This window comes from Mustela lutreola, chromosome 1, assembly GCF_030435805.1.
Source record: "Mustela lutreola isolate mMusLut2 chromosome 1, mMusLut2.pri, whole genome shotgun sequence".
NCBI lineage: Eukaryota > Metazoa > Chordata > Mammalia > Carnivora > Mustelidae > Mustela > Mustela lutreola.
In genome coordinates, this window is record NC_081290.1 from 260,208,220 (window position 1) to 260,232,072 (window position 23,853).

A 23,853-nucleotide genomic window follows, 5' to 3' on the forward strand; every position below is an offset into this window, starting at 1 on the left:
TATATGGAAAATAAGGTTCAATACAATGAAGGGATAGAATATGGGTATAACAATGAAATTTTTTTAACAATGAAAATTTTATAAGATTTTTTAAAGGTATTGATAAGATAAAATAGTTTAAAAAACATTAAAAGAGGAAAGAGGAAAAAAATTTTTTTAAATAGAACAAGAAAAATAAAATTAAAAAATGTAACCTTGAAAGGCTAGAGAATCATGGGGAAAAAGCCATGAATTCTATGTGCTATATTCCCATCACTCTGAAGTTTTGCAGTTCTCATTCAGTGAGCTTGGTCTTGGCTGGATGTTCTTACTTATCTTCTGGGATAGGGACCTATTGCAGTGATTCTCAAATGTCTTTGCCTGAGGCAGAATTGCACCGCCCTTGCCAGGGGCATGGCTAAATTATCTGCCTCGGGCTCGCTTTCGTGAGCTTTTGCTCCCTGAACGCTTTCTGTAAAGATTTGGAGGACAGTAATGAAAATGGCAGCCTCCCAATCTCTGGCCTCAGAGGAGCTGAGAGCTCAGGGCCCTACTCCTCCATGCACCCTCGGAGAAAAGCAGTCAATTCCTCCTGCCTCCCTGGTCTCCGCACTCCAAGCTCACCCAGCCTGTGACCAAGCATTTCTATCACTGGTGCACGGCCCCATTTGGAGTCTCCAAACCCAGCAGATTCCTGCAGCGTGCTCCTGTGCTACTCCTCCCAGCGGAGGAAGGAGGGGTTCTCTCCAGATCTGCCACCTGTGGGGCAGGTGCTCGAAGAGCAGTAGCCTGACTCTGCTTTGGATCATGGTTTAATGTAACTCTTTGGCTCGGTCGTTGCAGCTGGCTTCCCCACTCTGATACCTGGGAGCTCTGTCACACTATGACACCCCTGGTCTTTTTATGTCCCCATGGGTCCTGAGACCACACTGTCCCTGAAAGGGCTCCACTCCCCGCTTAGCCTCTGGAGCGATGTCCTTCAGTGGAACAGACTTCTAAAAGTCCTGATTTTATGCTCTGCTGCTCTATGCTTTCTGGGAGCAGCCCTTCCACCCCCTCCCCCCCCCACCCAGTCTGTCTTCCCATTTGCTGCCTTGGATTCACTTCTCCACATGTCCTACCTTCCAGAAGTGGTCGCTTTTCTGTTCCTGGAATTGCTGCTCTTCTTCTATCTCCTTTGAGTTTGTAGATGTTCAGAATGGCTTGATAACTATCCAGCTGAACTCCTGGGACCTGATGGTATTTAGGTCTCCTACTCCTCCGCCATCTTGCTCCCCTGGCACTGTGATTTTCTAAGACTACATATAGAAGAGGAGAGGCAATTGATCATTGCAGGAATAAAAGGCTGAGTTAGATCTAAGAGCAGATGTCTTTTTTCACAGATGTAAGAAGTATGGGATCTTATATCATTTCTATCCATTGCTTAGGAGGGGGATATGCTATTTGGATTCACAAACATGTATTGACTTATTGACACAGCAGTGTCTAAGTGTCTTGCTTATGTTACTGTCATGTAATCCTCACATTAGCACTGAGAAATGGTACAGTATTATTTTGCAGTGGGGGCAAATGAGGTTCAGAGAGCACAAACAAACTGCCCAAGGCCAAGCTAGCTGTGAATGGCAAGACTTAGCCCCCCGACCCAGGTATTAAGGGACTTTTACTCCCATGCCATGTTTTTGCCTCATAATGTGAACAAATAATGAAAGGTTTAAGGCAAAACAAAGAGTCTCTAAGCCCAGTGTTAGCCGAAGATGACTTGTCTTCTCTTTAGAAAGGAAATATCCATGTGGGAGAGGTTTGACCTCAGAATGTCGAGATTACACTCTTAGTTGCCAGGAGAAGGTGGATAAACATTTTATCCAATGCCTTAAAGATGTGATAATAGAGACAAAAACTTTCCTTTTTTCATTTGACCCGGAGAGTGTCAAAATTCACAACCATAAGACACACACCCCAAATGTGTGTGTATGTCTGTGTGTGTATGGGTGGAGTTACAGAGAACACCAGTCAGTACTTATTCGGGGTAGGTCCAGACGGGCCTGACTATGATCGTTGGATTTATGATTTCTCAACTTTACAATGGTGGGAAAGCCACATGCATTCAGTAAAAACTGTACTTCAAGGGGTGCCTGGCTGTTTCAGTTTGCAGAACATGCGACTCTTGACCTCAGGGATGGCAGAGTCATGAGTTTGAGTCCCACATTGGGCATGGAGCCTACTAAAAATTAAAAAAAGGAAGAAACTGTACTTTGAATTCTGAATTTGGATCTTTTCCAGGGCCAGCAATGTGCTTCTGTCCTGTGATGCTGAGTAAGTCAGTGAGCCACAGCTCCCAGTCAGCCATGCAATCACAAAGATCAGTGACGATCATATATATATATTTTTTAATTGCCTTTTTAAAAAAAAAGATTTTTGTTTATTTATTTGACAGATCACAAGTAGGCAGAGAGGCAGGCAGAGAGAGAGAGAGGAGGAAGCAGGCTCCCCACTGAGCAGAGAGCCCGATGCGGGGCTCGATCCCAGGACCCTTGGGATCATGACCTGAGCTGAAGGCAGAGGCTTTAACTCACTGAGCCACCCAGGTGCCCCAGTGACAATTATATTTACAACCATTCTGTACCCACACAGCCATTCTCTTTCGCACTCTTAGTATGGTATTTAATAAATTATGTGATATTCACTTCATTATAGAATAGGCTTTGTGCTAGATGATTTTGCCCAGCTGTAGGCTAAGGTAAGTTTTCTGAGCACATTTAAGATGGACTAGGCTAAGCTATGTTCCATCAGTTAGGTGTATTACATGCATTTTCAACTTACTGTATTTTTGACTTAGGGTGGGCTTATTGGGGCATAATGCCATCATAAGTCAAGGAAGATCTATATTCTCTTAAGTCCTTTCCATACATGATTGTTCTTAATCTTTGCATATGTTCTTTGAGGCATTCTCCCCTTTATGTTCCAGAAAAACAAACCAAGAGTCTTTCAGGTTAAGGTTTGTGTAATTACTTATAGTATTCAAAGCTTATGAGAGGCAAGATTCTCACCAAGTGGATACAAGTAATTCCCATTTTCCCTGTAGCCCAAAACACACCATTTGAAAATAGTACTTTAATTGAGATGGCTACTCTTATACTTCACCCATGGACAGGTAAACTGTTAGCTTTCAGACTGAGACTGTGGCACTTTTGATCCAATTATAAAAGTAAGCATATTCCTTCAGCCCACTAATTTCTTATCTGGGAATTTTGCCTAAGGAAATAATCAGGCATATGTGTGCAAAAATTAATGTGCAGGGAAGTTCTGTACATTGTTATTTGAGTTGTTTATTCTTGTTATTAATATTGTTGCTAAGTTATGAGATTCAAATGTCTACTAGGAGCCAGGTGAGATCCATTATGGTATATCCATGAGGAAAATGTTAGGAAGTCATTAAAAATTATGGTGTAGGGGCACCTGGGTGGCTCAGTGGGTTAAAGCCTCTGCCTTCGGCTAGGGTCGTGATCCCAGGGTCCTGGGATCAAGCCCCGCATCGGGCTCTCCACTCGGCAGGGAACCTGCTTCCCTTCCTCTCTCTCTCTGCCTGACTCTCTGCCTACTTGTGATCTGTCTGTCAAATAAATAAATAAAATCTTTTTTAAAAATTATGGTGTAGAAGAATATTTGATAACAGGAGGATACTGCTATCATATATTCAGTGAACACAAGCAGGTGTTAACCCAGTGTAGTATACCTACAGGATATATAGTATGCATTGAAAAAAATACCAAAAGAGATACACTGAATTTTCTGAAAAGACATGACCTCACTTAATTTGACTCAAAGCCGATAAGAAGTCTTCCTTAATCAGAGGTTCAGTGCAGTGTCCATGTGAGGTTCTGTCTTCAGCATGTCTTCCCCCCTCATGGAACAAAAATCCAGATTTCTTAACTTAGGCTGGAAAACCCTAAACAATTCTGGTCTTCTGGACATCTATCCACCCTCCTTCTGTGTTGCTCACTATGCTTCCCCAACACAGGCCCTTTTTAGCTCCTAGACTACATGTGCTCAATCCTAGTGCTGTGCAGGGACTTGGCACATGCTGTCCCTTCTGCCAGGAATGTTTCCCCCATTCTAATGGCTGATTTCTTTCTTCAGGTCCCAGCTTAAATGTCGCCTCTTCAATGGAGTTCTTCCTTGACTGCCTCACGTAATGTAAGTATTCCCCTCTATTCTCCCCCACAGCATCCTGTTCTTTTTCTTTTTTCACATACGTGATAATTTGTCATGACATATTTATGTATTTTACTTGTTCAGTGTCTGCCTTCTTACGGAAGGTAAGACCTGTGAGGCTAAGGCCCACATCTGGTTTGCTCCCCACTGTACTAAGTATCTACTCATGGCAGGCACTCAAGAAAGACTTGCTGAATGAATGAATAAATGAACAAAGATAACACAAACTTATTAGGCACTGACTCTACACCTAGCAAAGTGCTGTGGAAGGTTTAAAAGGTCTTTAGAGGGGCGCCTGGGTGGCTTAGTGGGTTAAGCTGCTGCCTTCGACTCAGGTCATGATCTCAGGGTCCTGGGATCGAGTCCCGTATCGGGCTCTCTGCTCAGCAGGAAGCCTGCTTCCCTCTCTCTCTCTCTCTGCCTGCCTCTCTGACTACTTGTGATTTCTCTCTGTCAAATAAATAAATACAATCTTTAAAAAAAAAAATAAAAAATAAATAAAAGGTCTTTAGAGAAAAGAGACAGGAACTAGATAATCAGTGGCTGATTATCAATGTAAATCAGTGTAACACACAGGCTGTAAGAATTCATACAAGGAAATGCTTTGCTTATCTCTAAACCGTTTTCTAAGAATGGCTCATTGGATGTGAACTATGTCCTGAATCCTAGAAGTAATATGAAGTAGAGAGATCACTGAGCACAGGTCTCCCATTTTTCTTTCTTTTTTCTTTTTATTTTAATTCAATTAATTAACGTATAATATATTATTGTTTCAGAGGTACAGGTCTGGGATTCATCAGTCTTATACAACACCCAGCGTGCATTACATCACAGGCCCTCCTTAATGTCCTTCACCCAGTTTCCCCATTCCTCCACCCTCAGGTCTCCCATTTTTCTAAGGGTATCCAGTTCCAGATACATCAGTTAAAGTGGAGCCAACCTCTACCACTTGGCGTGTGCTCACTTTTGCGCTACACAGTCCCTCCAAATCTGACTTCCTTCCCGAAGCAAGGGGAGAGAACCTGCTGTACTTGTCCAAAAAGAGCTTGTCCAGGATGCCTGGGTGGCTCAGTGGGTTAACCGGCTGCCTTCGGCTCAGGTCATGATCTCAGGGTCCTGGGGTCCAGTCCCACATCGGGCTCCTTGCTCAGCGGGGAACCTGCTTCTCTCTCTGCCTCTCCCTGCCACTCTGCCTGCTTGTGCGCTTGCTCGCTCTCTCTGACAAATAAATAAATAAAATCTTAAAAAAAAAAATAGAGCTTGTCCAAAATCCCTAGGGCTGTGGTTCACAAGTAGAAGTCATTGAGTGTTCTGAAGAACCACACAAAATACTAAAAGGGTGGGAAAAGAAAAAAACGCAAAACAAAACAAATCACTTCTCTGTTAAAAGAGAAATCTTCATAGATAATACCTGGCAGAAGGCTTAAGAACAATTGTAGGCAAAAAGAAAGCAGATTATTCTATTCACTTTATTATTTTTCCCGTAACAGACTACAAAATGGCAACCTTTATCTAACTCTAAAAACAAACACATAGGGTGAATTTAGGGCCCATCGGTGCTCCGAGGAAAAGTTGCCTGTGGACATGAATTTGGGTGTTTGCGGTGGGGGTTGGGATGGCATGAATATTTTCCAAGCCTTATTCAAACAGTAACTTGTATCTGCTACCATGCTATCAATTTTTCCAACAGTGGATTGCAAATTCACCTCACAAATCAATCTGTACAAGAGGTCAGAAGCCAACCACAGCCAATTAAAACCTCTCAGCAATAATTCATCTAAGATCTGAGTAAGGATTTTTTTTAACAAGTCCTAGGAGGCTCTTGTTTATTCTAATCAGATCAGAAGAGGAAAAACTAAATTGGGTAGAACCTGCATTTTTCTCTTATCCCAGAACACAAACTCAGATGTTTTTATAGGGAAAGGAAGAGGAAGACGAGAGAGATATGAGGAAAGAGTGGGCTGAGAAATCAGAACACTTTTCTGCGCCTGAAACAGTGTTACAGAGGCTCTCCCAAGGCCAGACCTGCACCTAACTGCCTCATTCTGGCATGCTTTGATTCCAACCTCTTTGGCATCTGAGTCCTGTCCGTATTGTGTCCAACAAGTAAATACAGTTCAACTACGATTCAGCGAGTGTCTCTGACAGGCCAGGCCCTATGGAAGCTTGAAATAAATCCGGTATGCTTGTTGGTTTTTAGAGGACTTTAGATTACAGGTTACCCAGAGCTGAGAAATGGCTGGAACAATTAGGAGGCTGTAGAGCATATACTCTAAGTGTGTAAATATGTGTGGCTGTACAAGCGCGTTTTCATATAGTACAACTCTACCACCATAATGATAGTTTCCCTGTCACCCTGTATTGAAAGCTGAGCGAATTCGGAGGAATCACTCAGCTTTCTGAACTTCTGTTCTGCGCCTGGGAGATGGGGGATAACATCCCGACAGCGTAGGCATGAGGGAGATGAAACAAGATGTTGGCAAAGCTTTGGCGTGCTCTCTGGCCCCCAGGGTGGCCGCTCAGTTCTGGCTGTAAGGAAACACACTATGGGACTCTGGGCCCCACGGCAATGCTCCCTGCTCCTCAGCTCCCTGGGTTTCAAACTCCTCCCTCCAGCCGCAAGTCTAGCCCAATTCCTGAAGGATCATCGCACTGATGCGTCCTAGAGGTTGGGACTGAGGAGCTGCCAACGGCCAGCCTCAGCCTCCGGCTGGGGGCAGAACAGCCCACAGGGGCAGTCTCTGCTCAGCTGGAGGGGCTCCCTGTGCCCCAACATGATCCTGCCTGATTAGCAAGAATCTGACTTCATTCTCCTCCCAGCCTCCGGCTCACAAGCAAACTCTCTAGCTACTTTTAAAAACAAAATGCTTTATTTCCTGAGTATAAACATACAAGGAAATGCTTATTGTAACAGTTGGAACAGACGTATAAAGGAACAAAATTAATAGTCTTGCTGTCTCCAATCCCCCTATCCTGAGGTAGCCAACATGACTTGTAAATATCTTCCCATGACTTGTAAATACCCAAAAAATACAATGTCCATACTTTAAAAGTACACATGCAATCCTATAGACAATGATAAAGAGGGCGTGCCACTTGTTTTCTCCCCCATCCCTACCTCCACAGAGTCCAAAGGATTACGGAAGCTTCTCCCAGCTACTATTTAGAAACTCTAGACCAAACGGTGGGATCTTTACCCAAGTTCAGCAGGACATTCAACAAAGTAAATAGAAATACTGGCTTTGTCTTCCTGGTTGCTATCTTTTAGATTTCATCCAAAGGGTTCCAAAGCGTTAGGTTTGTCAGAGAACTCATAACTGTTTTATTTCTCTGTAAAACCAGAGTAGTTTAGCTATTTACGATCTGGTTTCCTTTCCTGGGACGTTCTCTTTGTCTTCAGCTTTTTCTAGATTTTGAGACACAGGCAAAGGAAAGCTGGCAGCAAGAGACATTGTCTTCCTCACCAGAGGTCTCTCGGCAACTACCTTCTCAGGGTGAGGAGATGGTGTGTGTGCTTGAACAGACAAATTCTGTGGGCTGGCCACAGAATTTGGGTTGACCAGGGTGACCAGGCCCACCACCACACCAGCCAGGAGCGAAGAGCCTGTCAGAAAACATGGTACGCCTCAGTCTCTTAACTGCTGGAACAGCTGCTATCTCAATGACACTGGCCAGGGTGGGTCTAAGAGTAGAGTTAGTAGTCACTTTTCCCATCAAGTCCTGGGTGATTCCTGAGAAAATGCACATGGAACCAAATTCCATTCCACACTCAGGACTCCACGGAGGGGGAAGGAGAGCGGAAGTTCACAGTGGACGTGATCAGCCTGATTGCCTCCTTCTCCTGTTGGGTACTGATCACCAGCAGGGAAAACACACCCAGAGAGATGGGGATGTTCTTGGTATGAGATACTCAGGTATCTCTCTCAACTCTGCTGGGAAGACAAGACACCAGCACTCCCTCTCACTCAGCCACGTTCTGGTGAGAGCGCAGAGACCCTGCTGCATGAATCAAGGTAAGAGCTAGGCAAAACCCATGCATCCTGAGGGAGAAAAGCACTGTGACACCAAGCCTAAACCCCTAAATCCGGCCTAGCACGAACAAGGATAAGGAGGCTCCTTCTAGCTAGAAACAGAACAGCCCCCATAGAGTTATTTATCGCTCGCGCACCATGTTTATTATTGTTTGAGAGCCAGAGAAAGTGGCTGTGTTTACAGCAGGTTACAAGGATATCGGAACACTCCACTCGGGATTCGTGAGGCTCCTGGAGCCTGACAGAGATTAGGAAGCATAGAGACGCCCCTCCTAGACACACACGTATTCTCTAATTACACTCCATGTGTGTTGTTTATCCGAGGACTGTAAGCTTTTTGAAGATAGAGGTGATGCTTTATATCCTCTACATCCTCTTCCAATCGTTCTGTAGAGGAAGTGAGACTTATGAAGCAGGAGCTCCATAAATATTTGTGAAATGAGCTCAGTCAGAGAACAGAATCTGCTCTGATTGTCAGTAAAAACAACTTAATCTTCAGCTACTACTGAAGAATCTAGTATATGAGGAGCCAGATTAGCCAGAGCAGGAGGGAGAGAGAAGCAAAAGTTAAAGGTAGATGCCGCTCCCGGCCCTCCTGGTGGGGTGAGGAGGGTAGCGCCACCTTTCACAGCTGACTCTGTTAGAATAATTTTTTTAAAACTTTCTCACTAAAATCTTTTGAACATTGTGGTCAAATCCCCACCATTTCTCATTTTAGACATAAGGATTAAAATATTTTTGAAAAAGGAATATATGGAGATCCCCTCGCACAGTGCCTGGAATATGGCCCCAGATGCTGGTTTCCTTCTCATTTTCCCTGTCTTCTGGGCTTTAATTCATGGAAGTTGGAGTAACCCGATGCAGAGTCTTTCCTGAAACCACAGTTTGGCAGGAAAAAGGAGGATGAGGGCCAAGGAGACGTGTCAGTGAGGAACTCAGGGAAAAGTGTTGTTCTGGTGGACATTCTAGTTTGTGAGCAAAAAAGTATGTGTGGGAATATCTGCAACCTCAAGGCCGCTTGACTTGACACTTAACAGCCAGGCTGAACCCAACGTGCAGGAGAAATCCAGCTGACAGGAATCTTCCTCAGACTCTGCTCAGAAAACGTTTTCTATGGTCTAGGTCGTTATCCTCTTGATGTATCTTGTCGCTCATCTCCCCACTTTGAAAAAGAAAATATGTTCACAGACTTTATGAAGAAATTTGTGTTTACTGTTTTTTTTCTAACATGACCCGGAAAAAAAAAAAAAAGTGACAATGGAAGGTATGGCACAACTAATAACAGAAGGAAGTGAAAGCTTCCCCTAGTCCTCCAACCCCACCCCCATTTTGAACAAGGAAATTTAAATTATTGGGAAATTTAAATTAGTTGTAGCCTATAATGGCGTTTACTCAGAGGAAACATGTGGATTTATAATATGAAATAATGGTGTTTTTTGTTTGAAAGTTCTTTATTTTTTTTTAAAGATTTTTATTTATTTGAGAGAGACAGTGAGAGAGAACATGAGCGAGGAGAAGGTCAGAGAGAGAAACAGACTCTCCGTGGAGCTGGGAGCCCGATGTGGGACTCGATCCCAGGACTCCGGGATCATGACCTGAGCTGAAGGCAGTTGTCCAACCAACTGAGCCACCCAGGCGTCCCTTGAAAGTTCTTTAAATTCCTTATGTGACAGAGGAAATAAAAAGAAGACACCCAGATTCTATAGAAATTTTAAAAAACACATAAAAATATGAGAATAACATTATGGATAACTCTGTTTTCTAGCTAACTTAAACTCTGATATGGACATAACCCAGTTTTTCAGAGATCTTTGACAAAGTTGATATTTCTCAAATGTTTGTGAAACTCCTTATAAGTACTGATTGGAAAGGTATAGAATTTAGTTAAAAAAGTCAAAGTGAGAATCTGAGGCTAATTTTTTCCTCTGATTTTGTTTGATTCTGTTAAATTTTTTTCCATTTTTTTTCTTTCCCGGCCATGTGTTTTCCAATGCCATCATTTATCTTCAAATACTATAAGTATACTTTTAGCTTATCACAATTTTGCATTTACGTGTAAATAAGATCTTTTATTCAATAAATAGTGATTGGATTGCTAACACTGTACCAATAACTGAGTTTTAAAAGGCTGGTAGCACCTCTGAATCTATATTTTCATACAGCCCTTCTTCTTAAAACATAGTAATATTTCAATAAACTTTTCATATGCCTTAAAAAATAAACAAGCAAAACCAACTGGGATGTAGAGGGAACTTTTGAACTCTAACATTGACAAACACTGACAGATGAATACCATAACTACACTAAAAACAGGCAATGGAAAGAATTGACTTAAGTAACTATGGAAAACAGTTATCTTGACTAGGTATTGTCAGGTTAAAGGCAAAAATACACCATTCAAATGCTGTTTTCTACTTAAAAATCTGTATCTAAAAAAAAAAAATCTGTATCTCACTAAACATTGACTAGAACATTTAATAAATGAATAGGCTGTGGATAATCACAGCTGGGTTTCTCTGTGTTAGAGAAAGAAGTTACAAGTAAAGAAAGGGGAAAGGTTAAAATGAACCCTGTGGATTAGAATCCAAGTTATCAATATAAATACATATTATTATGTACACACACATATATGTAGACATATATATACATGAATATGTGTATTTTATAAGTATGTATACTCACATACACACAGATATGTACACATAGGAAGATACAGAGATGTAGATGGTATGATGGGTATATATGCATGGTTTAAAATTAGAATACTTCCTAGCTCTATCTACTGAGAGGGCCTAGAAGCAATGGCCTCCAGTCGCAATGAGCACAACTATGCCCAGATCTTGGTTTGTAAACACCATTCCCCAATAAAAGGAACCAAGGCTGCTTGGAGAGATAGTGGGGCAGGGACAGAGCTGGGAAAATATAAGATGAGTCTGGAAAACGTTGTGAAGCCAGAAAGGAGGGTAGTGTTCTAAATAAGATGGGGGCATGTCAAAAGAAAACAAAAGTCTACTTACGAACATTCCTAATAGACAAGTTAGGACAATTTGGGCAACAAAACCAATACTGATACCATTGGATTTTGCCCATAGAATAACATGAATATTCATGAGACCAAACTGCTATAAATATAGTGAATAAGTAGGTAAATAAATAAATGACTAAGAAGAGATAGCTCTTTCTTGTAGTAGAATTCCAATGAATGGATGTAGAAGGAAAGGTGGAAGTAGAAAATCACTATTAGGTAAATATTACAGAAATTCTTATTGTAGACAAGCTCTACAGGTGAATGGCAAAAAATACATGAATAAATAAATCAGTGTACAGGGGCACCTGGGTGGCTCAGTCAGTTAAGCATCCAACTCTGGATCTCAGCTCAGGTCTTGATCTCAGGGTTGTAAGTTCAAGCCCTGAATGAAGCCTAAAAAAAAAAAATCAGTGGAAAAAATAGATGATGTGCAAAGTCTCCTAGTATCTCCCTCAAGATATTTATTAACTATGAAGGGAAGGTTCGTAACTTGATAGTGGATAAACCTTTGCAGATACCAACTTAACCAAGTAACCAAAGTTACAATCTCCAATAATAAAACATATCAACATCATAAACCCCTTGATTTGAGAAGGACATAACATCATTTCTGTAGTGTTCTTGCCAAAAATTTATAACCTTAGTTCATTTGTGAGAAAAAAATTTAAAAAATCGAAATTGAGAGACATTCTACAAAATGAGGAGTACTCTTCAAAATTGTCTGGATTATGAGAGATATGAAAACCTTAAGAAAGGAGATAGGAGATTTAACAGGTAGATGCAGTGGAGAAGCTGCATAAGATCCTGGAAAAGAAAAGGAATATTAGTGGAGAAAGTAGTGATATTCAAACTGTATCAATGTTTGAAAATTATGCTATGGTTTTGTAAGATGTTCACAATCACGGAAGTGGGGAGAAGGTATCCAGGAATCCTCTACACTATTTTGACCACTTGTTTTTATAAGTTAAAAACTTGCTCAAAATAAAAGTTAAAGTAAGATTTAAAAATATTTTAGTCCCCAAAGAGAATTTAACAGGAAAAAAAATAGTGGAGGAAGTTGAAGGCCCCACCTACATAGTGCATTGTCACTTTCGACTTCTCTTACTCTGTTTTCCCATAGCACTTACCACCTTCTAACGTATTATATAATTTACTTAGTTATTATAGTTAGTGTGTATGGTATGCTCCCCTACAGAAGACAGGAGGGAGGGTCTTTGTTTCATTTTCTAGTTTATCCTGAGATTCCAGAATAGCGTCTGGCTCAATGTAAGCAATCAATATGTATATGTGTGTGTATTTGATAAATGCATGAATGAAAATTTGCAAAAGAATAAGTGCAAGATAGATATATTAAGTAGATGCAACAAGCTCAGATGCCTTCAGGATTTGGCCAGGTAACTTAAATATGTGAAGGGGTGTCTGTTTTGTTCACTAACATAGCTCAGGTGGCCCAGAGAGGGCCTGGTACACCTAATAAATTATTGTTTGTTAGAAGAATTAATGTAAGTTTTTTTTTTATTATTAACTGGGTGCAAATTACACATCTGGAATTTTAGTAGTGTTTTGATTGTATAACTATGACTATCTTGACTTATACAACATGAAAGGAGGAAATAAACTAAATTTACTGGTAAATGCAAAGGTATTCTGGATAATACTTCTATCTGCTCCATACTAAAAATTTTACTTTCTTTTAGAGTCAAAAAATGAGTTTGTTGGTGGGAAATGTATTTCCCAAAAATGCTATATTAAGATGCAGTGAGAATGTCACATATTGCTGGTGGCAACACTAATTGCTATAACTTTCTAGAAAGCAATTAAGCATTATGTATCTGGATCTTTTTTTTAAAAAAGTGCTTAGGTTTTCACAAAACAATTCCTTTTCTGGAATCCATCTTCCAAACTGAACTGTGTAGATATAGTAGCCACAGAGTTAGTTACGAATTAGAGACAGTTAAGAAATGAAAGTTTGACCAAAAAACTAAATCAGTAATGGGAAAATGAGTAAGTACATACAATATTTCAAATTATGGATTATTTTGTGGGCACTACAATCCATGTTTATGAATTGCTTTTAATACCATGGGAAAGGGTTTATATTAGAATGTTGAGTGAAAAAGAGGAGGATACAAAATTGTATAGGCAGTATTATCACAATAATATACAATATGATTTTTAAAAAGTGGAAATATGCACATATGTAAACTCTTTGGAATTTCTGCCCCTTCTTCTCTATACATTTCTTAACTTGTCATTAACACACACTAGTTTTAAATCAGAAAGGATGTTAATGATAAAATACAAAAACATTTGATTGATTAATCTTAAAAATTCTATGAAATAAAGAAAAAGTCAAATGACAAAATAAAATTTATATAAAAACTTTTACTAAAAGGAAACGTGGACAAATTTCTTTATCATCTGTAGTGGGGAAAGCCTTTCTAACTATGACTCAAATCCTAGGAGCAATAAAAAGAAAACAAAAACTAATAAATTTGAATGCATTAAGGCTTTTTTTTAAAAGATTTTTTATTTATTTAATTTCAGATCGAGATCATAAGTAGGCAGAGAGAGAGAGAGGAGGAAGCAGGCTCCCCACTGAGCAGAGCCTGATGTGGGGCTGGATCCCAGGACACTGGGATCATGACCTGAGCCAAAGGCAGAGGCTTTAACCCACTGAGCCACCCAGGCACCCCTGCGTTAAGGTTTTTTAATGGAGAAACAAAACATAGGCAAACAACAATAACAACAAAAATAAATGGCAAGGGTATTTGCAACTCTTAATATAAAGGGCTAATTTCTCTATTGCTTAAAGGACTTTTAAAATTGAGAAGAAAAATGGCAAAACCTGATAGAAAAATGGGCATAAAACATGTCCATGCAGGGGCGCCTGGGTGGTTCAGTCAATTAAGCCTCTGCCTTTGGCTCAGTGGGCTCCTGGGATTGAGCCCTGCATCAATCAGACTGACTTCCTGCTCAGTAAGGAGTCTGGTTCTCCTTCTCCCTTCCCCTATTCCCTTGTGCTCTCTGCTCTCTCCTGTGCTCTCTTGCTCTCTCAAATAAATAAATTAAAAAAAAAATAACATGACCACGCAGTTTATAGAAAAAGATATACAAATGACTCTTAAGTATATGATAAGATGCTCAACTTATTGCGTCAGAGGACTGTAAATTAAAACCACACTGAGACACCATTTCTTACCTATTAGCTGGCAGAAACCCAAAGTTTGATAATACTGTGAGGCTGTGGGGGAACAGGCCTCTCATACATTACAGGTAGGATATAAGAGTGCATTCCTACAGAGGAGAATTTGGCCATAACTATCAAAATTACACACACATTTATCCTTTGACCCACCCATGCTCTATGAGAGTGCCCTTCTATTTTTCTTTTTACTCTCTTTGCTCATAACCCTGTGTGCAGTTTACAGCTAGTGTGCTGTCAAGGCATTCTGAGGAGACTGAGTCTTACTCTTGCCACTTTCTACAAACAGATCTTTCTGAGAATGATCAGATGGGTCTGTTTGGAAGTCAGTGCTGTTTTTCCATCACCAAGGGGATTGCTGCGGAACGCCGCCCCCAAAGTTCATTATCTCAGCATTTAATGTTTTGTTTTTGTTTTTTCAAAATACAGAAAAGTAATTAGAAGACATGATGGGCAATAACCTCTGTGCCAAATTACCTTGTTTTAATTTGATGATGCTTTTGAATTGTTCAAGCTCAAATAATTAATTTAAAAACTGCCAGTCTCTTGATAGGATTTTTTTTTTTTTTTTGGAATGTGCATGCCAAGTATTATAAAGAATGTTTTTCATGGTAAAATCTTAACCCCCTAAGACACACAATGACCACCGGACCACTGATCTGCTTCAAATATTCGAAAGATAATAAGCCACAAGTTCACAGGAGAAAATTATTGCCTGGCGAGCCTCTAGCAGTCTAGGTCTGACTATTTCTTTAGTGACATTTATAAAACCCCATTTCTTTAATCAGATCGTAAGAAGACTGAATCAGGTTTCAGATTCACTCTGGGTTGATAATTGAGCTCATTCCGGAAAGGCCTGAGGAGCACAAAGGCACTGAAGTGAAACCATGGAAATTAGTGATTTGAATAGGAGAATGGTGAACTTCAGTAAAGCAAACATTCCCCATCGGGGCTCTCATGGAACAAGCTTTGCCAAGCTCTAATAAGATTAATGAAGGTAAAATTAAGGCAAACACGGGGAACCTTGTTTTCTATGAAAGGAAAGAAGAGAGGAGGAGAAAAAAAGATCAATCTCATTTATACCCTTAACTATACAATCATGGGTCCACGTGGAGGGGCGGGCAGTACTCTCCTTCTTGCTGGTGGAGTGCGACGACTAGTCCTTTCCCGAGTTGCGGGGTTTGCCTTTGGAATAGTTGGCTTCTCTGAATAAGACCGGACCAAAATTCTGGGCCATCTTTTGTAAATGTTTGTTCTCTACAAGGGCAGGGCGACTTCCTAAGTGGGTAAGCTGGCTGGAGATCTGAGCAAGTTTAGAAAGGAGAGCCAGGCCTGGCCTTGAACTTCACGGGCACTGCGCAAGGCAGCGCACACACCCTTCACCCTGGCTTGGGGCCCTGATGTGCAGCCCCAAGGAGCTTCCTAATCACTCACTCACATCCCCTCACCACACTGTCCTTGGGGGGAGTCTCCAAACCTGGTAGGCATACCCTGCCTTAGGAACAGTCTTCCCTCAGCTGGCTTTTTCCTTGTCCTTCTTCAGCGCCTCACTCAAATGCCCCTTCTCAATGAGGCCTTCCGTCAGACCTCCACTGCCCCCAACACCCCTGTCCCCAGCTCCATTTTTCCTCTTTCTCATTGTTTATTGCCTTCTAACTTAGTATTAATTATCTTATTCACTGTATTTATTATATGACTCCCCTGGTACAACCTAAGCTCCCTGAGCACAGGTTTTTTTTGTCTGTTTTCTGCTGTGTTCTCACTGATAGAGGAACAGTGCCTGGTGCACAGGAGACATTTAATAATTTTTGGTTGAATAAATGAATAAATTATCCTGCACTTGCCTTAATGTGACCCTATCCACCTTCATCACAATTGTTTTCCTTAGTGGATTTTAAGCTCCACACAATTAGGGATGGTATCTGCGTCCCCCCAGTAGATCATCCCAACACCTGGCGTCATGTTCGGCACACCAATAGGCCTTCCACAATCACTTATTGAATGAAAGAATTAAACCATCCTAACAATCTTTCTGAAGACATCAAAATGGGCATAAAGAGCCACAGATTCCAAGTAACTCTTAGAAAATCTTTTGATCTTAGTGGACTCAGCTTCTGCATATAAACAATGATAGGATTGGGCCAGAGCGAAATAAGGTCCTGTCTAGTCTTGGGATTCCATGGACCTGTGCCTTCCTAGTGTGTCTTCCTCTCTTCTTCTTATTCAGTTTATTTTTTGAGTATAGTTGACACATAATGTTACATTAGTTTCAGGTGTACAACTTAGTGATTTGACAAGTTTATACATTAGGCTATGCTCCCCACAAATGTAGCCACCATCTGTCTCATTACATTACCATTACGATATCATTGACAATATCATTCCTTATATGCCGTACCTTTGATTCCCAGGACTGTCATTCCATAATTGGAGGCCTTCACCCGTTTCTCCTCTACAACTCTTAAAAGTCCAGATCAAGTATGATTACTAAGGTGTATGCTTTTAAAAATTGTTTGCTGTGGAAGTTGGGGTTCCCAACAGACATTTTAGACAGTCTCAGGGGTTTGAGACATGTACATGGGGTGGAAGAAACTGGCTCATCTGTTGACAAGAGAGCCATGCCCAAAGTCTGAGTCTTTCTAAAGATGGATAAATTGATTTCAGATAAGAAAGTTATAATGTTCTTTTTAAAGAAATTTTTAAGAGTTTTTATCTTATTTTTTTAAGTTTATTTATTTATTTTTAGTGATTTCTACACCCAACATGGGGCTTGAACTGATGACCTCCAGATCAAGAGTCACATGTTCCTCAGACTGAGCCAGCCATGTACCACTCCCCTCATAAGGATTTTTTTAAATAGTCCTACATATAGTAGTCTATCTTATTGTTAGATCATTTTTATTGTCATTTGAGATTCAGAAATCTTAGACACGTTACTTCAGAAAATCACAAAACCCACAGAAGTGATAAAAATTGTAGAGTTGAATGTCTTCTGCAGTCAGTGAGAATTGACTTAGGGGTGTCTGCTCATTTATTCAGGGCCTTTTCAAAAGTTATCCCTTTGTTCTAAATTCTAGGTCACTGTCCTGGTTTCTAGTGTTGAATGCCCATGTGGTCTACCAATACTTCTTGAAATCATGAACTAAAGTTTTGATCAGTTTTCACAGCAAGTGTAAGAAATGGTGTAATTAGTAAAGCATGTAGCAAGATACTTTCATCTTTCTATCCCAAGTTTATTTTTAATGTTCTCACTGCTTTAAAAACTCACTGCAAATATTTGGCTTTGATTATGCTATACTTCCAAACCTGCCAGTTTTTTGTGGGCTAGGAATGCCCATGCTTTTATCGAGTCTACATTCTCAATACATCAAGAAGTATGAAAATATTCTGAAGTTGACTGCATTCCGTTTTACATCTTTAAATTCATTCTAACTCAGATGAAGCTAAGTTTGAATGGTCCATGCCTGATCATGACCAGTGTTCCCTGGCTCCTCCAAATCATCAAGTCTGTCCCATGCTACACCACCAAGCACCACGGAGCAGCTTCCTCGGGATACGGCCAGGTCTCCTTAAACCAGGTGGCCCACCACAGATTGAATCCACCCCCAATGAGGTCTTCAACAGAGACTCAGCCAAGCTGAAAATTGATGGGAACCAATGTTCGATGGTCGAGGAGATGACATTTGAAGACTCAAGGCAAAGGAGTTCTCTGGAGAGGGAACAGCATGTGCAAAGTTCCTGAGGTGCAAATATGATTTATATGTACAAGAAATTGAAAAACACTGGTGTATGGGTGTATGGGAACTGAGCAGTCACATGGAACAAACCAACCTGAATAAATTTTATTCTTCATTCCCAACTCTCTGCTGCACAGGTTGGTATAAGTGACAACACTGGCAAGGTTAAATATTTTGGATTCAGGTTGGAGTTCCTCAAGACAAAGATTAGATCAAAATCCTATTTCTGGACTTCTTAGTCTGACTAATCGTTAGCTGGTGGTTGTTTAAATAAAGTTTCTCTACCTCTGATCTAACTTCTTTGCATTCTAATCTCTACTTTCCCCCTTTCTATTCTTCACCCCCTTGGCTTCCAACACAGCTGCAATGTCCACAATCCAGGATCACCTGAGCTGGTTCACACCTGTCTTCCTGCCCTGTCAGAGCTTCTTGATAGATGACCTAGCAGGTCAGCTTCCTGATTGTAGCCTCTCCCTATGTCTGAGAGCTGTTTGTTTTCACCCTTTGTCTTCCTTCCACTTCTGCCTTCTCTCTCTCTCTGTCTCTAACTCACACTTCTGGCAGCCCTACATCCATACTCTGTCTGGTCCAGGCTGCTTCTAGGTACTCAAGGCTTTGATGGCAGCTTTGTGCCTGGAATTCACTTCCCCAGCCGGAGAACCAGCCCGATGGCAACATTGAAAGAACCGTTATTGGTTTAGAAGCAATACTGGCAGCACATAAGGAATTGGGGCTGGGACATCTCTGAAACAACCTGCATGGTGTTTACCTTCAAACATTAACCACCCCCTAGGGCACAAGTTTCTGTAGCTCAATCAATTCCTTCTCCCAACTCAGCACCTCCTTATTTCCCAAACCAAGCAACTTCATATTTTGTTATAGATTTGCATTATCTTTATTTTGTGAATATTTAATGTTTCATCCCAACAAGATGTAGAGTTCTTGAAAAGCAAGAACAGTGTCCTGTATTTGATTTGTAAATTTTGTTAGTCTTAATAGTGTTGTGTGTACATATGGTGAGAGCCTAATAAACACTGGCTGATTGATCGTTCGTTGTCTTAATTCAGCTGGGAGTCTTAGGCACAGGAGCAAAGGTGTTGGCAAGTGTAGTCCTTCTTGGTAGATCTGTGTCACTGCAGCTAAACGCTACCTCTAAATGCTGTCTAAAGTTAGAAGCTGGGAGGCTGAGCAGTAGAGCACTCCCACGTCCCTGGAAGGTCCACAGTTGCACAGTTCAGGACAAAAGGGCAGCCCTTCCTGCTTCATGTGATAATTAGATTGTTCACTCATTTGGTAATTCAGTGAATATTAGTATTTTCTGACTCATGCTCCTCTACTATGTGTGAGGCAACGTGCTAATCACCATGGAGGACATACAAAAAAAATTCTGAACCATGATGACTGGGGTGCCTCGCTCAGCCTGAATTTCGATCAGATAAAAATCTCAGCTCTTCCTCTCGGAAGAACACTGGGGGCAGAATCTGCAAACAATGGGCATCACACGTCAGTATCTGGGCTGCTGGCTGGACTCTGTCTCTGCTGGAACGTGCTGTCCGGGTGGAAAGCAAAACGATGGATCAAGACCTTTTTAAATCAGGACCGCCACACTTCAGAACTTCCCTTTTCTTTGTATAGCAGGATGTCAAATGCCTTCTAATAAACCACAAGAAATCCTGATGGGAGAAAGGAAGATTTTAAACTATGTCATGTTCACAGACCTTATCCTAAAATGGACTTCCAAACTTTATCCACGATCACAAATGTAATGAAACAAAAGGACTTCACAATCTGTTTCACTTCACTGTGATACTATTATGCTCAACACATGTGCTAAATAGAGGTCTCATTCATTCATTCATTCATTCATTCATTCATTCTGTCGGTCAGTCAGTCAGTCATTGAGTTGTTTGTTCTTTCCTTCACGTAATCATTTATTTAACAAATGTTTACTGAGTGCATACTAGGGGCTGCCCACTGTGCTAGGAACTACAGGTAATGTAAAGATGAATAAGATGCCACCTCTCTGGCCTTAAAACACTTAGAAAATGAAAGAAGGGATAAAACATGCCCTTAAAAAACTATGGATAAAATATGTGGCAAATTATCCTAGAAAATTAAAGGGCTGAGAGAACAGAGATCTGGCCTGAGACAGGGCTTCATAGAGGGGGTAGCTGGGGCTGAGGAGAAACGGTGGGAAATGAGGATGTGGAAATGGGAATGGGGTTGAGGATGAGGCATTTTCACCACCAACATAATTAAGCTATAAAGTATTTATATCACACCCAGAAGTTCCTTCATTCCTCCTGTAGTCAGTCTCACCATCCCATACCCCTTGGTCCCACGGAAACCGTGATTTGCTTTCTCAGATAGAAATAAGTTTTGCCTGCTCTAGCTTCATTCAGTGGAATTTTACAGTATCCAGTCTTCTGGATCTGGCTTTTTTCAACCAACATACTTTGAGATTCTTCAAAGTAAGTGTTCATTCATTCCAGTAGCTTGTTCTTTTTAATTGCTGAGCTGTGTTCTACCGTATGGTTGTGCCACACTTTCTTGATCTATTCACTTGTTTTCCAGTTTTAAAAGATTATGAATATGAATATTCAAGAACAAGTCTTTGTGTGGACATAGGATTTCATTGCTCTTGGATAATACCCAAGGGCAGGGGTGCCTGGGTAGCTCAGTGGATTAAGCCTCTGCCTTCGGCTCAGATCATGATCTCAGGGGCCTGGGATCAAGCCCCGCATCAGGCTCCCTGCTTCCTCCCTTCTCTCTGCCTACTTGTGATCTCTCTGTGTGTGTATCAAATAAATAAAATCTTAAAAAAAAAAAACCCTAAGAGCATAATTCCTGGATTATATGAAAAGTGAATGTTTTCATATAAAAGCAACTGCCAAGCTGTCTTCCAAAGTAGCTGCACCATTTTACACTCCCACCAGCAGCCAACGAGAGTTCCAGTTATTCCACATTCACTCACACTTGGTACTGTGATTCTTTCTAATTTTAGCCATTTTAATATGCATGTAGTGCAATCTCACTGTGGTTTTAATTTGCTTTTCCCTGATGACTAAAGACGTAAAGTATTTTTTTCATATGCTTGTTAGCCATTCGTGTAATTGCTTTAGTGAAGTTTCTGTTCAAATCTTCTGCGTATGTTTAGTTGGGTTTTTGTTTTATTATTGAGCTGCAAGTGCTCATTATATATTTTAGGTTCAAGTCCCTTATCAGGTTTGATATGTTATGAATATTGCCTCCTAGTCAATGGTTTACTTTTTCTTTTACTGTAATGGTACTTTAGAAGAGAAGAAGCTTTAAATTTTAGTGAAATTCAATCTATCAAGTTTTTTCATTTACAGTTTCTATTTTCTGTGTCCTCGCTAGGAAAACTTTACTTTCCCAAAATCACAAAGTCTTTCTTATATGTTTTCTTCTAGAAGTTTGTTTAGCTTTGACATTTCAGCATATGATCCATTTTCATTATGATTATGATTAAATTTTATGTAAGGTTGGTGGTAAGGGACAAGGTTCATTTTTTCCATATGAATGTGGAGTTGACACACTTCTACTTCCTGGGGGGAAGAAAACTCTTTCCCTGTTAGATTATTTCAACACTTTGTCAAAACGCTCCTGACATTTTATGTATCAGTCTCTTTCTGGGCTACATATATATTCCATTCATGTAGGTATCTATCCTTACACCAAATCTTCACTGTTCAATTTATATAGCTTCACAGCAAGTCTTTCAATCAGGTAAAGTAATTTCTCCAACATTTTCATCTTTTAGAAATTAAGAAAGCCAATTTGATTTGCTTTCAAATCAGCCTTCACCAAGAGCAACAGCAAGATACAGTTATGAATGATATGCACCCCACCACCAATTTCAAATATTTTCCTACTCCAAATTAAGTTTCTTCACTTAACGCAAGCATTACGTCCCCCTCAACACTGTGCCCCACCAAAGTTCATATTTGTGTTATTACCGGAAACAAATTATTTTATTTTCAGTGCTGAACTTTTAAACTAACTTTATGATAGCATTCACAATAAAGGAAGAAATGGCAGGCGTTTCAGCCTTGACCAAATGAACTTTCGAGTGGTTTATTTACTCTTATTTCATGAATTGAATTAAAACGTGGAATCACTATTGAGATTAATTCCAGTGTCTATTTGACATAATTGCTATAGTACATATAAATCAGGCATCATTTAATTATTCGCAAACTTTTTCTGCTAATGGAGTCAATGCTTTAACAGCTTTTGCTTTATTTCTTGTAAATGCACAAGAAAGACAAATATATTGGATGTCTCTTATTCACTTCCGGTCATCTCAGCCTCCCTGGTTCTGCTTGGGTGCCACACTAGAGCACTCTCAAAGTCTTCCATCTCAGCTCTGCATCTTCAGTTTGGATTTCTTCCTTGTGCTCCAGAGCTTCCTTGTAAGACGCCTTGCAGAATATTTGGCATACATGTACTAGCTAGCAGTAAGCTAATGGTCCCTATGTGACCTGCCACTAAATCCTATCCCTTTCCTCAGTAGATGGGCTTTCTTGAGATGAGTTTAATGTGACTCATCAGGCAATCTCACGGACAGAACAGTAAGTCACATGGAGTAGTGGTCAACTTTGATAGCACTCCTGTATGTTGACTCTGCCTCTTTCCTTCCTTTGCTCTTCCTGTCCCTAATCTCTCCTATCCAAATCTCATTCACCAATAAAATATTTGAATATAAAGATTTATCTTAAGTGAGACTTTCTGGGAAACCCAGGTGAAGAGAATTCAAATTCAAGTAGTCAAATTAGGGGGATCTAGGTGGTTCAGCTGGTTAAGGGACCCACTTTTAATTTTGGCTCAGGTCATGACCTCAGGGTCGTGAGATCGATTCCTGCATCTGGCTCTGCATTCTGCAGGGTATCTGCTTCTCTCTCCCTCTCTCTCCATCCCTCTGCCTCTCCTCCTGCTAGTGCACATGCTCTCCCTCTCTCTAAAATAAATAGATAAATCTTTTTAAAAGATATATCCAAATTAATTTGTAAAAAGGAGAAATCATGCTTTAACAAGTGACACCTGAATATAACTTCCAAAGCCGAGTGTCTTGTGTTCTTAAACTAACTACTAACCAAATACTTCTTCAGAACATTATGTCTTCTAATTTTCATTAGTCAGTGATATTCACTATAGATCCCATAACAGATGGGATGCAATATTATGTGCAAGTTCATCGACTTCAAGATGCAAATTTTCTTATAAAACTAAACTTCTGTCCATCTTTCCTCCCTCCCCGTTCCTTCCTTCCCTCTCTTCCTTCCTTCCTCCCCCCAACCCTTTTCATTACTGCTACAGGGAATACTGTAGTGTGCTGTCCAGATCCCCCCTGCAGGACCGTAGCAGGGTTCTCCCAGGTGCTGGGGATGCTGGCTGTTGACAGCTCACAGTTAATTCCATATCCAGGAATTGCCCTTGGCTGAGATATTCAAAGTCATGTTCTTTCCCCCGGTGTGTGTGTGAGGCGGGGCAGGTAGCTCCCACCCTATAAAATCGGTAAATGGCAGCGGGATGGAAGGTGGTGATGAGATATAAAGATGTGGCCCACTTGTCTCACTTCAGGACAACCTTGATAGAGCAGGCGATTCCAGAACCCCCATGGGATCAGCTGAGGCTTCAGCT

The 23,853-nt window shown here is 40.7% G+C and overlaps 1 long non-coding RNA gene across 6 annotated transcripts in view; it reads left to right on the forward strand.

Annotated features, from left to right (window-relative positions):
* The window catches only part of LOC131810982 (uncharacterized), a 109,183-nt gene that overhangs the window by 66,124 nt on the left and 19,206 nt on the right, over positions 1–23,853 (forward strand). For 5 of the 6 annotated variants that reach the window (XR_009345779.1, XR_009345778.1, XR_009345780.1 and 2 more), the window contains one exon: positions 4,117–4,173. This is a non-coding gene — a long non-coding RNA (uncharacterized LOC131810982). Of the gene's footprint in view, positions 1–4,116; positions 4,174–17,892; positions 19,241–23,853 lie in introns of those variants that run through there. The other variant, XR_009345781.1, reaches the window with a different exon arrangement.